Source organism: Rhineura floridana, chromosome 2 (genome assembly GCF_030035675.1).
Source record: "Rhineura floridana isolate rRhiFlo1 chromosome 2, rRhiFlo1.hap2, whole genome shotgun sequence".
Classification (NCBI taxonomy): domain Eukaryota; kingdom Metazoa; phylum Chordata; class Lepidosauria; order Squamata; family Rhineuridae; genus Rhineura; species Rhineura floridana.
The window spans coordinates 54481572-54498743 of NC_084481.1; the positions used below are offsets into that span (position 1 = coordinate 54481572).

Consider the following 17172-nt stretch of genomic DNA (forward strand, 5'->3'; position numbering starts at 1 on the left):
TACCTCTTTCTTGGGTCCTATGGGGCTCGTTGAAACAAATACAAGTGCAGTTACAAGTGCAGTCATGCTTCTCCTTTAGTAACAACTGTATAATTATCAGCAAGTTAGAAAGTACTTCTAATGCACAGGTGGTTTTTTTTAAGTAAAGATATGCCTTTACCTTTATAACTCCTGCAATGTCCTTGTTCTATTTAGAGCATAAGGTTTTTAAGTTGCACACAGGGAAATTACACCAGCTTAGATGCTTTTGAGAGAGAAAAAATCCTTACCATACATTCTCACTTTTGTAGAGAACTCATGCTGTTTTTGTCCCGATTCAAAACTAGAGAAACTAAGCGTTTATATTATCTGGCCTACTTGAATCAAGATGAAAAATATCACCTGCGATTCCAGTAATTAACAGGCAATTACCACAGTACTGCAGTGGCAAAGATGTTGCAAACCAGGTTAAAGGGGAAATTGACATAGACGGAAGACTGCAATTCAGGATTGTCATCAGGCAGGTGCCTACACTGTACTCCTTTTGACGCCTGCTTAAAACGTTTTTGTTTAGGTCAGCCTATCCAGACACATAGATGTTGATGTGTTCTAGTCTCTCTTTAGACTACAGTTCTTAATAATTTTTTAAATGTCTTAATTATTTGTTTTTATTGATAATTTTAACATTTTTTGTAAATGATTTTTTCACAATCAAGTGGTATATAAATTTTGTTAAATAAGTAAAAAAAAAATAGAATAGAATCTTTTACTTTTTGGTCAACATACTTCAAATCTCACTGAAGTGCCAGCTCAGTAATGTCCACCCACTTTTGCCTCACAGTAAAGATGCAGCTGAAGATCACACACTTTTTAAAGTGGGATGTGGAATCCACAGTTTGAATTCTGTTTCTGGATTTTTTCCCCACACAAACACAACAGCTCCATAGCAAGAAATGCCTCTAACTTGGAAACATTTCTAGCGTTAGATCCTCTCAATCTGGAGTTTTACATTCACGCAGCCTTACTCCTTCTGTTGAGTATGACCTATACAGCTTCCAGTGCCACCCCTGCTTAGCATTGCTGCAGATAAATATGAAACAAACCTTTTACAACTCACACAGCTACCAATAGCTGTCTCCATAACTGTTTGAACAAAAAGGCAGCTTCCTCCACTTGCTCACAGACTTGGGCCACATCTGCACTATACTATTATACCACTTTAAACAGCCATGGCTTCCCCCAAAGAATCCTGGGAAGTGTAGTTTGTGAAGGGTGCTGAGCACTGTTAGGAGATTCCTATTCTCCTCAGAGAACTACAGTTCCCCGAGTGGTTTAACAATCAATCCCTCTTCCCTGGGAATTTAGGAACTGTAGCTCTGTGAGAGGAGGTCTTCTAACAACTTTCAGCACCCTTCACAAACTACACTTCCCAGATTTCTTTGTGGGAAGCCATAATTGTTTAAAGTGGAACAATAGTGGAATAAATGTATGGTCCGAATGTGGCCACAGTGTTGTCATGTCCTGCTTGGAAGCAATTTGAACACCTTTTAACACATCCATTATAGCTCTGCTGAAACTCACAGTAGTTTTGGAGACCTTTTGACTTTTTGTCTTTTTCTTTTTATTACACCAAGGTCTAAAGAGCATTCTGTGGCTTTACCTTCCCTGTGACCAAAGACTCTGGCATTTACAGTGCACAAACAATCATGCCAGCCTCCAGAGTTTGCACGAAAAGAAGAAATACTGCTTTTTTGAACAGCAAAAGCCTGTGAAAGTTAGTTATGGTTCTCCATTGTGATCACTCTAGCGATCCATAGCATTGGGTCTATAGTTTTAATGGAAAGTGCAGCTCCATGCTATGAACTAGAATGTGCACAAGAAATAACTAAGCAAAATGTATGTCTCCAAGGCATAGACCACATCGTCAGTTATTAAGCTCACAAGGTCTGGAATGGCATCCATTCTGCAAGAGAAAACACTCCTGTACTCCAAACATGATGAATCCCAAACAAGGTACTACCTGTAACCACAAACTGCTATCATCTGGGGTAACGCGAACAAAATGTGTTATGTAAAAATTGTTCCTGGATCAGGGTACCCTCCAGTTTGAGGATGCTACCAGACTGTTGCTCTTTCCAGGTGGGATTCAATCACAAACCAGCAAATTCAGATTGCACACTTGCACATATGCCAGGTTCATGGCCTGAGACTGATCCTGTATCTTTAGGAGAAGAGAAAGTCAGCCAAGTGCAGGGACTAATTGAATTCAATGGGACTAATTCTGAGTAAACATTAATAGGATGAAGCTGTATAATTAAGTGTCCAGGTGCCTTCCAAACTCTGGATGCCAAGGATCCCTTTCACCAAAAGCAAAAAAGAAAGATTTAGCTCAGTCTATGAAAAGCATCTCAAATATAGCTTCAAACCTTCCCACACCATTATAAATTCACCTTGTACTAGTCAAGGTGGGGAGTGCTTAAAAGCTGGCCGTCACTAGCCGAGATCTACTTGTTGGCCTGTGTGTAAAAGATCAGTTGCTCTCAGTCCTTTTCTCAATAATGAGCAGGCTTTGCAGTACCTGTCACAATCTGGCATTTACTTTCTGGGTCAGTAGGGAAAGCAAGAACTGCTTAGTTAGTGCATAGGCACAGAAAGGGTGGGATAGAAATCTCTATATAAATAAAAATAGAGACAGCAAATACTCATTGTCTGATTCCTAAAGGTTCAATGCCTTGTTTGGTGTTAACATCAGTTAGTTGCCTCTGTTCATGGAGCGAGAAAACTAAAACCAAGTAATGATAACCGAATATATCAAGAGTACATAATGGCGAGGAAATGTAAAAATAGCTTCCCTGAACTTTGTTGAAACGATGGCTTTGTTTTATAAAGCTTTGTCGAGAGACTTCTATGATCTTTTTCCAGAGGTGCAGCTGTGTTAGATGCAGCCAAACTGACTTAAGAGTCTTGTAGAGAGGAATACATTTATTGCAGCTTAAGCTTTTGTGGACTATTGTCAATGCACGAAGTGTTATCTTCAGTTGCAGATGTTTGCATGGCTGGGGGAGAGGGATCATAAGTAGTCAGGTCCGGGAAATGAAATGGAACAAGAAGAGATGGTGACATTTATGTTACAGCTTAGTGGTGATCATGCAGATAGCTGTGTTGGCAATTAACACAAACATCTTGGTGTTGGTTGTTGCCAACACCGCTTTGTGAATGGCTATTACTAAACTGTAACGTAATTGCCACTGTCAATACTTTTTCCATTCGTTTCCTTCTGACCTCACTGCTTACATTCCTGCCCCAACACAATGTGTGTGCGCATGGACCTCTAGGCCTCTCTGTCTGGCCCTCAGGACTTTCCCTAGGCCACACCCCCTCCACAGGCCACATGCGAAACTGGCCCTGTTTCACATTCTCCTTGACTGTTTTTTTCATCTCAGGGGGATGTATCCTTGAACTCTAGTGATGCCTCTGGCTTGCCTGGATGGAGGATCCACTGGGGCGTGTGAGTGCGTGCTAGGGATGGGATCCGTTGGCTGGTGTCGGTTCAAAAGCATTCCATTGACCTAACAGTATTGATTTGAGTTCATTCTTTGTCTGCTAGCCACTGCTTTTACTGATCCGTTTTTCCCTTGCAAAGCGAACTGATAGTACTATCAACCATTTGAAAGGAAATATCAACACTTTGAAAGGAAATAGTTATATTTTGAAAGGAAATATTGATACAATTATTGTTCATATTTTAGAGGCAGATTTTTTTTAGAGGCAGATCTGCAACAATAGAGAATGAGTGAATTAATGGAAAATTCAATACCAAATCAAAATTAGGTGGAATTCTAACCCATCCCTAGTATGTGTAGAAACTAGCCTACTGTATAGAGGTAACAGTCACATTTTTTGCCCACTTTTGCCTCTGGCCCTGCTCACCACCGGCATGTGGCCCCTGGGAGGTTGCCCAGAAAGGAATGCAATTGTCAGGCTGGAAAAGGTTCCCCATCCCTGCTTTATGCATCTGATGGAGTTGGTTCTAGGCCCATGAAAGCCAGAGCTTGGAAAAGTTACTTTTTTGAACTACAACTCCCATCAGCCCAATCCAGTGGCCATGCTGGCTGAGTCTGATGGGAGTTGTAGTTTAAAAAAGTAACTTTTCCAAGCTCTGATGAAAGCTTATTTCACCATAAATGTGTTAAGAGTCTTCTGGCACCTTAAAAAGTTTGTTGTCTTGTCTGATACATCACTGATTAATTGGACAATTAAAAAGTAACATAGATAATGGAAGGTGTTAATTAACCTTCCTTGTTTTAACATGAAGAGGAATGGAAGCACATATTCTGCATCCAGAAATATACAGGGTAACAACAAGTCTAAGATCCAAATGAAACTTGTAGGATCGGAGTCAGAAGTGCCCTTCTGCTGTGAGTGGAGGAACCACACACAGGAGGGTTTATTCTGACTTTGTGTTGTGCTAGATATTTAAGTAGAGACATGCTTGTGGTTGTGCTGGGTTCAGTGCATCTCCACCTCTGTCGTCTGAATGTGGGGACATATGATGCAAGTAAAACTCATTCCCCTTTAACTCCAAAACCTCAGAAGTTGAGCTCGAGCATGTTTTATTTTCAAGTCAGCTTCACACAGAGTTCAACTGATTGGCCATCAACTCTGTTGCCACTCCAGTTGTGTCCAATGAAAATGCTTTGCTGTAGGTTCAGGCACAGACACAGTGATTGGTCCAACACTTTTATGTGAACAGTCCTAATTAGCAGTGAGGAAGGAAGATGTGTCCAGCTGTGGCAGAGTCACTTCAAAACACAGCCAGAGAAAATGGTCTGGCTACTTTTGAAGCAACAAGTGTGTGTGCAATTCTGAAATTCAGAGAGGTGAGGTTCTGTTTACACAAGGTCTTTTTAAAATGTCTTGAGATATGTGCTAGCATTTATTTATTTATTTATTTATTTATTATTAAATTTATTAGTCACCCATCTGGCTGGTTGTCCAGCCACTCTGGGCGACGTACAAAGTAAAAACAGTACATAAAACAATTAAAAAATTTAAAAGACAGTAAGAACCTAACCCGCCCCAAAAGCCTGCCTGAAAAGCCAGGTCTTCTTTTTATTTATCATTAATTTTTATTCAAATTTTCAAAGACGAAAAACAAAACAAAACAAAAACAATTAAACAATAAAATAAAATGTTGACTTCCGATTTGTCGCAGATCAGTTATAGGTCTACAATATATAACAATCCTGTCTCTAAAATTATATTATAAAATCACTTTCCTCCAGTAGTTATCTTAATTAATCATCAAATCTCATAAACATTACTTTATTCTTTCCACAAAAAGTCAAAGAGAGGTTTCAATTCCTTGAGAGATATATCTTTCAACTTCTCTCCAAATAAACATGTCGCTTAATCCATCTGATTCAAATCTGTTAGGTCCAATAATTTCAATAGCCATTCTTCCATTATCTGTATTAATTCCATCTTCCATCTTCAATAATCCTGTTAAGTCCAGTAATTTCAGTAGCCATTCTTCCATTATCAGTATCCCATAATAATCTTGTTGTCATAGCCATAGTCCAAATAAACATATCAATTAATCCATCTCGTCAAATCTGTTAGGTCCAATAATTTCCATAAACATTCTTCCATTATCAATATTAATTCCATCTTCCATAGTCCTGTTAAATCCAGTGGTTTCAGTATCCATTCATCCATTATCAGTATCCCATGATGATCTTGCTGTCATAGCCATAGTCATATAACAAGAGTCTGATGGGAATTTCCTCTATCCCAAATATGTCCTTGCCATCAACTCTGAATATGTTGCTGAAATACTGTTGTAAAGTCACATCTCTGTTCTTCTTTTTTACAAAGTGCAGTAGCTCATCTCTTAAGAGTTTTTCCATTGTCACATATTTGTAGTTAATTCCATAGATTTTTTCTATGTCAAGCCCCATCACATCATTCCAGTCAAGAAAATTATCCAAGACATTGATAACTTTATCACTAATATCTTCATTAATTTCTTCGGAGACAACGTTGAATTCCAAACAGTAAACTTTATTTCTAACATCCGTAAACTCCAGATCTTTTTCCAATTCCATATTTGTTCCAGTTTCCAGAGCTGGTATCTTCCCTTTAATTTTTCTTTTCTCATCTCTAATCCCATCAAACTCTCTCACAGAATCCCCTAATTGTTTAAACTCCTGCGTCATTTTGCTAAATTCAATTTTCATCTCCTGTCTACCCTGTCTCAGGGTTTGTTTCGTTATCTCAATCTCACTCATTATTTTCTGAAACATAATTTCTTCCATGGTCTCAGTCACTTCCCTGGTTGCCATTCTTAGAACCACAAAAAAAAAAAAAATTATTTCAGCCACAATTGGGTTAATATTCCAGGCTTGCTGACATCAGTGTAGACAGTACAGCCTGTCTTATCTCCCGTATGTTTAGGAAAACAAAACAAATCTAGTTCCCAGCTTCAAACAGTTAGTGGCGTCGTGAACAAGCAGATTCGTCAAAATGAAATAGACCAAAAAAAAATAAATAGTCCCAGACATATAATACTCCAAAATTCATAAATCAAATTTATTTATTTTTTCCCCTCCTCGAAATAGAAATCCCTCTTCCGTTGGTATCTTTAGAATGCATCTCCAGGACAGCTTTTTGTAATAAAAACAAATATAAGCTTTTTCGATTTCTTTCCTCCTTAATTTCGTGAGTGAAAGAGAAAAGCCATAACTCACCCAGAAGTTCTTCACAGCTGATTCATTGACAAATCTCTTTTTTGCTGCAACAATTTAAACCAAGTGAAAAAAGAAAATAGAAAGAAGGATGCTTGTCTGCCTGTTAGAGTCCGTTTTTCTTTGAAGAAAAGATAAACATGTCGCTGTAATCAGCTAGAGCTTGATGAAAGTCCGTCCGGCATTGCAGTTTGAACCTTCTCTCATAAATAAATGAAATCCAGTCCTCCCCACAAAAACAGGCTTTGTGGTTAATCTCTACGTTTCTCCCTGCCTGGGAGAAAATCTTTACCAGTCAAAAAGAACGTTTTGACTGATTTTAAAGCTGAAAAAGCTTCTTCTGAGACGAGAGCTCGACTCAGAGGCGGCACAGGCAAAGCAACCCTTCCCGGAAGTCCTGAAAAGCCAGGTCTTCAAGGTCCGGCGGAAGCTCATCATAGACAGGGCATGGCGTAGATCATTTGGGAGAGAATTCCACAGGGTGGGGGCCACTATTGAGAAGGCCCTCTCTCTAGTCCTCACCAGTCTAGCTGTTTTAACCGGTGGGATCAAGAGAAGGTCTTCTGAGGCTGATCTTGTTGAGCGGCATCCCTGCCAATGCTGGAGGCGCTCCTTCAGATAAACTGGGCCACAACCGTATAGGGTCTTAAAGGTTAAGACCAACACCTTGAATTGGGCTCGGTAAACAACCGGTAACCAGTGCAACTCCTTCAACACAGGAGTGATGTGATCTTGCCGGCGGCTGCCTTTAATCAGATGAGCCGCCGCATTCTGTACCAGTTGTAATTTCCGAACCATTTTCAAGGGTAACCCCACGTAAAGCGCATTACAGTAGTCTAGGCGAGTGGTGACCAGGGCATGTACCACCGGTGGGAGCAGATGGTTGGGAAGGTAAGGGCGTAGCCTCCATATCAGATGAAGTTGATACAGAGCTGCCCGGCTCACCGCTGAAACTTGAGCCTCCATGGACAGCTGGGAGTCAAGAACGACCCCCAGGCTACGGACCTGGTCTTTCAGGGGCAAACGTACCCCGTTAAGCACCAGGTCTGTATCCCCCAACCTTCCCTTGTCTCCCACAAACAGCACTTTGGTTTTGTCAGGATTCAGCTTCAGCTTATTCCTTCCCATCCAGCCACTCACCGACTCCAGACACTTGGACAGGGTTTCCACAGCCAACCTTGGTGAAGATTTAAATGAGAGATAGAGCTGTGTGTCATCCGCATACTGATGACACTGCAGCCCAAATCTCCTGATGATTGCCCCCAGTGGCTTTATATAGATGTTAAAGAGCATTGGAGAGAGGATAGAACCCTGTGGCACCCCACAAGTGAGAGGCCAAGGATCCAAAACCTCCTCCTCCAGTGCTACTCTTTGGTATCTCCCAGAGAGGAAGGAATGGAACCACTGCAATATAGCGCCCCCTGTCATGAAACCCTACCGTCAAGACACAGGGATCATGCGTCAGACTCAGACCCCCACCCTTAGGGAAATGAGACTGGAACCAAAAGATTATTACTTCACCCTTGCCAAGGCTGTGTATGCTCACAACAACCCTGCAAGGTAGAAGGTAGGCTGCCACCACCCCTGTATACTGGCCCACTCAGAGCCAGGGGATCTCTGAGCCCAGAAAGTATATAAAACCAAGGTCCTAAGGGGGCAAGAGTCACAGTTACACTCCTTGCCTGGCACCTCTGGTTTAACACTTAAAATCCAAGCCTTTAACTTCTTAACCTTCCTTGGTAGTTAGTGACTGAGAATGGTCAAGGTACTGAATCCAGAACCACCCCTTCTCTCAATGAACACACCAGGTTAAATAGAAGTAGCTTTATTAAGATATATAAGTGCACATAAAATATAGCAGCAAGTAATCCTTTAAGACCATACACCCAAACAGGGGTTTAGGTACTTACAAGAGAATTCATACACACAACAAGAAAATAACAAATTAACTCACCTAACTACTTACATACGAGGTAGTTGGTTGCAGTGGCATCCCTCCTAAGAGAGATGGATGTTCAACATAAAGCAATGGAACCAGGCATAGGTTACCTTTCCCTAAGCAACCCCCTGGGACCATAAGGCAGAAAGGTTTGGAACTCTGGTGCCAAGTCAGCTTAGGCAGAGAACAGAGAACAAAGGCTATGGGTCTCTAGCCCTATACTTAAAGGAAAAGGATCCTAATGGTCCAAGATTAATTAACCAATCAGGAATTGGCTGATGTAACTTTCTTCTCGATGTTTCTCACATTTTCGCGCCTTGCAGGCCCCCCTCCCAACTGTGTTTTCCAACGGTACAGGCCAAGGATGACCTTGGGTACCAGGCACTTGCTAATCAGCAAAGATAAACAGGTGCAGCTTGTTAAGGCTTCTTCTAACCGTCTTCAGCTGGGAAGTGAAACTCTGAATTGTAAATTGGCAAAGGCTTGTCTTTTCTAACTGTAAAAGTCTCCCAGAGTCCCTTGCTGGAGCCAAAGTATTGCTTTTAAGGTTTTTAATAATTCATGAACATTACAGGTTCATGACACCCCCTATGCCTAACCTCTGCAGGCAGTCCAAGAGGATAGCGTGGTCAACGGTATCAAAAGCTGCTGAGAGATCAAGGAGGACAAGGAAGGTGCATTCGCCTCTATCCTACTCCTCCTCATATCATCTACCAAGGCGACCAAGGCTGTTTCAGTCCCATGCCCCGGTCTGAAGCCCAACTGAAATGGATCCAGATAATCCGCTTCTTCCAAGTGTGCTTGCAACTGTTTAGCCACCACCCGCTCAATCGCCTTGCCTAAGAATGGCACATTTGAGACTGGGCGAAAGTTATTCAGATCTTGAGGGTCCAAGCAGGGCTTTTTTAAGATTGGTTTTATTATCACCTCCTTGAGCAGTGATGGCATTACTCCCTCTTCAAGCGATGTATTTACCACCAGCTTGATCCCTTCACCCAGTCTATCTTTGCAGCTCATAATGAGCCACGAAGGGCAAGGATTGAGTAGGCAGGTGGTTGGCTTTAGGGTTGAAAGCACCTTGTCGACTTCATCAGAGGGAAGAAGCTGGAACCGATCCCACGCAACCGAGGCAACACTGGTCACCTCTGGCTCACTCCCTGTATCCACAGTGTACGGAATATCACTTTTAATATGATTGATTTTATCCGCAAAGTGTTTAGCAAACTCGTCACAGGAGACCTTATCATGCTCCATCGGTTCCGGAGCAACTGGACCGACCAGGCTCCGGACCACTTGGAACAGTCTCCTGGGACAACACTCTGCAGATGCAATAGAGGCAGCATAAAAATCTTTTTTTGCTGCCCTTATTGCCACATGATAGACTGCTGCAGCAGCTCTAACATGTGTTCGATCGTCCTCAGAGCAAGATTTCCGCCACCGGCACTCTAGCCGTCTCACCTCCTGCCTCAGAGTTTGCAACCGTGGGGTAAACCACGGTGCCGTCTGAGTTCTGTTCAGGGCGAGAGGGTGTTTTGGAGCCACTCGGTCTAATGCCCCAGTGATCGCGGCATTCCAGCCCTCCACCAGGGCTTCAGCCGAGTGGCTGTGTGCTTGCTCCAACGTATCCCCAAGCACATTCAGGAATCCATCAGGATCCATCAGACGCCTGGGGCGGACCATCTTAATGGGCCCTCCAACCCCATGGAGGGTTTGTGGTAGCAAAAGGTCCATCCTCACCAGATAGTGGTCTGACCATGACAAGGGGGTGATGGATGTACCCCCAATTTTCAGATCACTCCCCTCCTCTCCTGAGACAAACACAAGGTCGAGTGCATGACTGGCTACATGGGTGGGCCCCATTGAAATAAGGTGCAGCTCCCAGGAAGCCATGGTTTCCAAGAAGTCCCGAGGTGCCCCAGTGAGACTGGCCTCCGAATGTACGTTAAAGTCCCCCAATACCAGAAGGTTTGGGGACTGCACCCGCACATCCAAGACCACCCCCAGCACCTCGGCCAGGGATTCCGTCGTGCAGCAGGGTGGGCGGTACACGAGCAGAATCCCTAGACTGCCCTTTGGGCCCAACCTCCAGTACATGCAGTCAGCCACCTTGATCCCATAGAGAGGGGGTCTGGTGAGAACCAAGGACCTTCGATAAATAACCGCCACTCCCCCTCCCCAACTACCGACCCTCGGCTGCTGTGCATACGAAAACCCAGCTGGGCACATGGCAGCCAGAATAGGAGCAGAAGCTTCTTCTAGCCAGGTTTCCATAATACATGCCAGGTCCACGCCCTCATCCAATATCATATCATGGATGAGAGATGTCTTTTGGGCGACAGACCTGGGATTGCACAGCAGCAATCGAAGGCCAGAGTATGGAGTCAAGCATCCCCCAGCTATCTGTTGGTTCCGGGCAGGCCTGGAACGAGGGACAGATATTATGCATCTCTCTCTGGTTCCTCTTATCTGACCTGACCTCCCCTAGCTCTCCCCCAGCATCTGCCGCCCAGCCTTGGTATACAATGGCCTCCCACCCTTTCCCCCTCACTCCCCTGCGAGTAGCACATGCCCCAGTGTCAGCTTCCGCCACTCAGGCAGACACCCGCCCTTAAAACAGCCCCCCAAAAAGTAGTGGAGATGGTGATGATAATCCACCAACAGCAGTAGCAGCAAGTTCCTTTTCCCTAGGCGTGATGTTCTCCTCTTCCTGCCGGCCCTAGGTCTTCCAGACCACCTCAGCCAACTTATGCATCCCTCCAAGCGGGACAGATGGTAAAGGTCAGACCGAGCTGGATGGGTATCTGGGGCCGGTCTCGCAAGATACTCGTGTGCCAGGCAGAGGTCCCACAGCATAAGGTTTGCATAATCTTTTACACAGTGTGTTGCTTGACATTATGCAATGTTTTCAGTTAGGTCTTAGACAGCAATTTATGGAACATATCACATCCACACCATAGATTTAAAGTACTCTTATACCACTTTAGCAGTCAAGGTTTCCCACCAAGAATCCTAGGAACTGTCGTTTGTTAAAGGTCTTCTGACCACTCTTAGCACCCTTAAACTACAGTTCCTAGGATTTTTTGGGAAAATACATGAATGTTTAAAGTAGTGTAAGAGCGCTTTAAATCTATAGTGTAGATGTGGACACTAACCCATGCACTGTTCTATGGCATGATGATTGTTATTTTTTAAATCATAGTTCAATGGTTTGATGCCAAGAAAACTTGGCAGGCTCTTTATAGAAGGCTATAAAATTCCTTAATATCAAAACACAACAAGGAAGGCTGTGTACATTTGTTTGTACAAACTGAGATTATCCTGTTGTCTCTAAAACAAGATTTACATGTGGATTAAAACACCTTGATTCAACATTCCTCAGGGGAAAAAAGCACATAGATATACATTCGGGTTGCTTAAGCCAAATATCTGTTTGGGAGAGGGAGGGAGAACAGAAGGTTGAATTCAGTCCACTTCCTTCTCCCCAGACAGATGACTGCTGCTATGCACAATAAGCTCATCAGGTTTTGGATCAGACTTCTAAGCCTGGAAGAAAATACACACTCACTTTCCCTTGTTAGACTTGGTGCCTAGTTAAGTGAGCAAAGCTGTCTTGAACTGGTAGCTTTGCACACTATTACTCATGCCAACAAATACTCGAATTGGAGTAGTAAACGTCTGAATTTTTGGGAGAGGGGTAATAAGGGGGGGAATGTTGTCTCATTCTGATCCTGCTTGTGCGCTTCCCATGCACATTTGGTTGGCCTCTGTGAGAACAGACTGAGTGCTGCCCTCAATGGGGCCTTTGCACTGATCCAGGAGGACTCTTTTTGGGTTCTTATGTCCTCCTTGATGCTACAGTATAGTTAGTCTTAATCCGACTAAAGTAGTATGATCACAGTAAAAAGAAGAAGAAAAAAGGTGGTAGTAGTAGGAAGACACTTTATTGTTTTTAGGGGGTAAAGGTAAATCTAGTTGTTCCGTGGATGGGGTCCACTAGTCAAATGAAGTCCACTAGTACTCAGAGCAGTAGAATATCATTCTCAAAATAGTGGTAGTGGTGGGATTCTTCTAGAGCTATGGGTGCATGTGGCATCCCAAGGGGAATACAGGAGATTGTCACAACTTCTTTCCCCTCTGGTCAAAAACAGTCTTTACTGAGTTGACTTTTACTGCCCCTTTCCTTTTGGAGCTCCTGAGGGCAGCCCTCGGAGACCTTAGAGCGTACTTGAGTTTACACCTTCCCATGTTGTCGCCCTTTATTTTTCAATCTGGCTAAGCTACCCATGCCGCTTACCAGAGCTATTACCATGAATTAAAACATTTAGGATACACATGTAAATAAATAATAATAAATGTATAAATTATTCTAACCAGGAAATGTTCCACCTTTGAGAGAAGCCATAGATGAGTGGCAGAGAACATGATTTACTTGCATACAGTCCCAGCTTCAGTTCTTGGAATTGTTAGGCACCCACTGGGATTGGATAACAGGCACCCACTGCCAGTCTGGATGGACAGTACTGGATCTGAGGGACCAGTTTTTGGCAGCTTCATATGTTCAAGCAGAAAGATAGTAATTGTATAGCTAGGAAGCAGCACCTGTTGCAGAGCTCAGAAAAGCACTCTCGACAAAGCTGTGTTAAGGCCACATGAAGAAGAGTGGAGCAGAATGGTTCTTAGCTGGGGTGGGTAGGGCTTTTAGCAGCCTGGAAGACTGGACCCCTGACCCCCCCCATGTTCACTTGTATGAGAATATCCAGGGATATTTCTGGATTAGATAATGCCTAGCCCCCCATTTCTTCCCATAATTGTTGCTTCATTCCATCTTCTCTGTGCCCCCCCTCCGCCAGGCATCTCACACATTTGATATGCATGTTTGTATACTGCTTGGAACCCTTTAAAGCGAAGTTCAGGGGGAGGGGGGAACTACCAACCCCTCCCCCTCCCAAGTACATACTCAGGACCACAGAAACCAAATAGCTGTTGCGTGGAAATGGCCTCCTTCCCACAGAGCTGCAATTCCAAGAGGCAACAACTCACCTCCTTCACCGCACAAGAAGGCACCTCCACTGCAGTTCCATTCATGGAGGCTTTAAAGAGCAGCAAATGCTTTACTTTTTAACTTCTCTGATGGAAGACAGGTATGAGCGCCACACAGGCAGCTCTAAAGAACGCACGTTTTGTTCTATTCCCTCTTGTTGACATGGTGAGCTAAGCAAAATTCCACCCTCACTGCTGGCCCATTGCCACAAAGAACATATGTATTTATCTAATCATGCGGAGATAAGCATAGCCATGCACATAATATTCCAGTTCCCTGTGGAAAGGTGAAGTCAAGTGTTGAACTTACCTTGAAAACAAATTCACGCTTGTTGGAAATTCTTTCATCTTATTGGTGGTGGGAGTGTAAAAATAAGAGCTGTCAAAACGTCTAATAAAATATACAAGCCAATTAAAAAACTTTGTTAGAAATGCCTTATAGTAAATGTAGAAATAGACTACAAAATGTTTATCATGCTAATAAAAGACAATTTCAGCTGCGTTTTCCCCGTTTTCTATTTTGACTGAATGTTTCTGCATGGCTGTACCACAGGCTTATAATATATTTAGGACCACAGGAAGCTGCCTTATACCAAGTCAGACCGTTGGTCCATCTAGCTCAGTTTTGTTTGCACTGACTGGCAGCGGCTTTCGAGGGTTTCAGACAGGGAACATTTTCAGGCCTACCTGGAGAGGCAGGGGACTGAACCTGGGATCTTCTGCATTGCAAAGCAGGGGTGCTGCCGCTGAGCCATGGCCCTTCCCCAAAGGGTGTATTATACAGCCATGAGAGTGGCTGTATACTATAGTCAGCAGGGATTTTTCGCATTCTACCATGTTAAATGAAAATACTTTCTGGTGCTTTCTATAGTCCCAATTCAAAACAAAAACGTATGAGTTTCCCTAAGGGGCTGAAGCCTCTGCCGCCATCTTGGTTGATGGCACGCATGCATGCCTAAGAGGAGAAGGGGCCTCAAATACCGATCAGCCTAGGGGCCCTCCTCAGCTTAATCCGGCCCTGTGGACTATGACTTGGGACACCAGGGTTCGAATCCCCACACAGCCATGAAGCTCACTGGGTCAGACACTGCTTCTCAGCCTCAGAGGGAGGCAATGGTAAACCCCTCTGAATACTGCTTACCATGAAAACCCTATTCACAGGGTCACCATAAGTCAGAATCGACTTGAAGGCAGTCTATTTCCATTTTTCACTTCTGAGTAGACATGTGCAGGATTGTACTGTTCAATGGTGCCTTCTTTAACTTCACTGTTCATCCTTTCTTTCTGTGCAGGGCTTGCCATACTTTATATAACTGTTATGATTCTTTGTCAAGCACAATGATCCATTGTAAATACATTTAAGTTTAAAAGGTATTCCACACTTACATTTAATATTCTTCTTTCACTGAACAGTAAGAAATTTAACTTCCATTCTCTTACACAGTATTTCTGGATGAATAACAACATTTTGAGCCCATTGCCCTTCTAATTCCAAATTTTGTCCTAATTCTTAGTAATATAGCTCACTTACTAGTTACTGTAGTCTGGTTGGACATTTTATAACAAATAGAACTCTAGGAAAAATTTCCATAGGCTTGTTCAGTCTACATTGTACATGGTCCCCACTGTACATGATACTTTACTTGTCTAGAAATATATTTTTTCCTTTTTAATTATGTACCAAATCTTGACCACATTATGTCTACAGAAGTCGTCTTAAGAGAATATTCATTTATTTATTGATAGTGCAACGGTCTACTCAGGATTTTGCTGGCTGAGGCACATTAGGGATCGTTCTGTGGCATCGTTTAATTAAGGACATTTATATTTTGTATTTATATTTTTTATGGGATTGTTTTGTGTATTTTAATTATGGATATTTTAAGGCTTGCGTAATTGGTTTTTATACTTAGATAAACTGCTATTTTGACATTAAAGCCTTACACAGCTTGGGACCACAATACCTGATGGAAAGCCTCTCCCGATACGAACCCACCCATACACTACGTTCAAGATCAAAGGCCCTCCTCCGGGTGCCTACTCCAAGGGAAGCTTGGAGGGTGGCAACAAGGGAGAGGGCCTTCTCAGTGGTGGCCCCCAAATTATGGAATGATCTTCCTGACGAGGCGCACCTGGCGCCAACACTGTTATCTTTTCGGTGCCAGGTCAAGACTTTCCTCTTCTCCCAGGCATTTTAGCATGTGCTTTAAATTGTTTTTAAAATATGTGTTTTAAATTGTATATTTGTTTTAATGTTTTTGATTGCTGTAAACCACCCAGACAGCTTCGGCTATGGGGCGGTATACAAGTGCAATCAATCAATCAATCAATCAATCAATCAATCAATCAATCAATCAATCAAGTGGTATATGAATAAATATATAATAAAATATTAATTCGGATGAGGTGGAAGGCTTCTGACACCACTGGAAGTGCAGACCTGCCACCTGTGGAAATGCCTCCCGTGCACTCTGCCAGCTGATCCCACAAAATGGGGTGGAATCTTAGGCACGGAATGGGCAACATAGGGGAAGAACCACACCTATACAATAGCTGAGGGAATGGCCATAGGTCAGTGGTAGAGCATCTGTTTTGCATGCAGAAGGTGCCAGGTTCAATCCCTGGCGTCTCCAGGTACAGCTGGGGAAGATTCTCCGTCTAAAATCTTAGAAAGCCGCTGCCAGTTAGTGTAGACAATACTGAGCTTGACAGATCAACCATCTGACTCGGTATAAGGCAGCTTCTTATGTTCCTGTGGCAAATCTTAACCTCTCTCATTTTTATGGATCTGGTATTTTTCCTTCCCATCAATGCCAGTGAAAGAAGAAAACATAAAATAAAATAAAAATAAGGATTGCTTCCACCACTTTCTGAGCTGGAATCACTGGATACCACAGCGTGCTCCACACCCTGATCAAATGTGAGTAAAGAATTGCTCTCGTTCTCCAGTTCTGTTAAGCATAATTTCACGCCAAGTTCTTCCTGTTTCCCCATCCTTTTTCCTGTAATTGTTTTATTACAGCTCCTTGATCTGCCAATTCCCTCTCATTTTATTATGTTCTGCTTTACTGTTTCGGTGGAGTAACTGATCTGCTTCTAATCTTTCATTATATGTGGTCAATTTTTCAGTGATTATGTTTAATTTGCCTTCTATTAAGTTATGTTGCATTGTTTGTTTCTCATACTTTGTTTTTCAGCATTTTTATTTTTATTTCTCGTTCCTTCAGGTTCTTCCCTGAAGAGACTGGCTATATATGTGTTCCAGTCATGACAAAAAAAATAAAAATCCTAAATACCCTAAATGACTGGCCTAGAACAGTTGGTTATGGAGCTGACTAGAGGGGCAGCGACTGTGGATCTAAACTCAAGTGTCACCCAGGACCTGGTGTGAGATGTATTGTCCAACTTATTGGGAGCAGTGATCATAGTGCTATTAAATTAAACAAACATGTAAATGGCCAATTGCCA

General features: G+C 42.9%; 1 long non-coding RNA gene across 1 annotated transcript in view; it reads right to left on the reverse strand.

Annotated features, from left to right (window-relative positions):
• Window positions 1-13806, reverse strand: part of LOC133378142 (uncharacterized) — a 67101-nt gene extending 53295 nt beyond the window's left edge. Inside the window, exon 1 of the long non-coding RNA XR_009760873.1 lies at window positions 13705-13806. This is a non-coding gene — a long non-coding RNA (uncharacterized LOC133378142). The remainder of the gene's footprint in view (window positions 1-13704) is intronic.
• Window positions 13807-17172: the final 3366 nt, after the last annotated feature.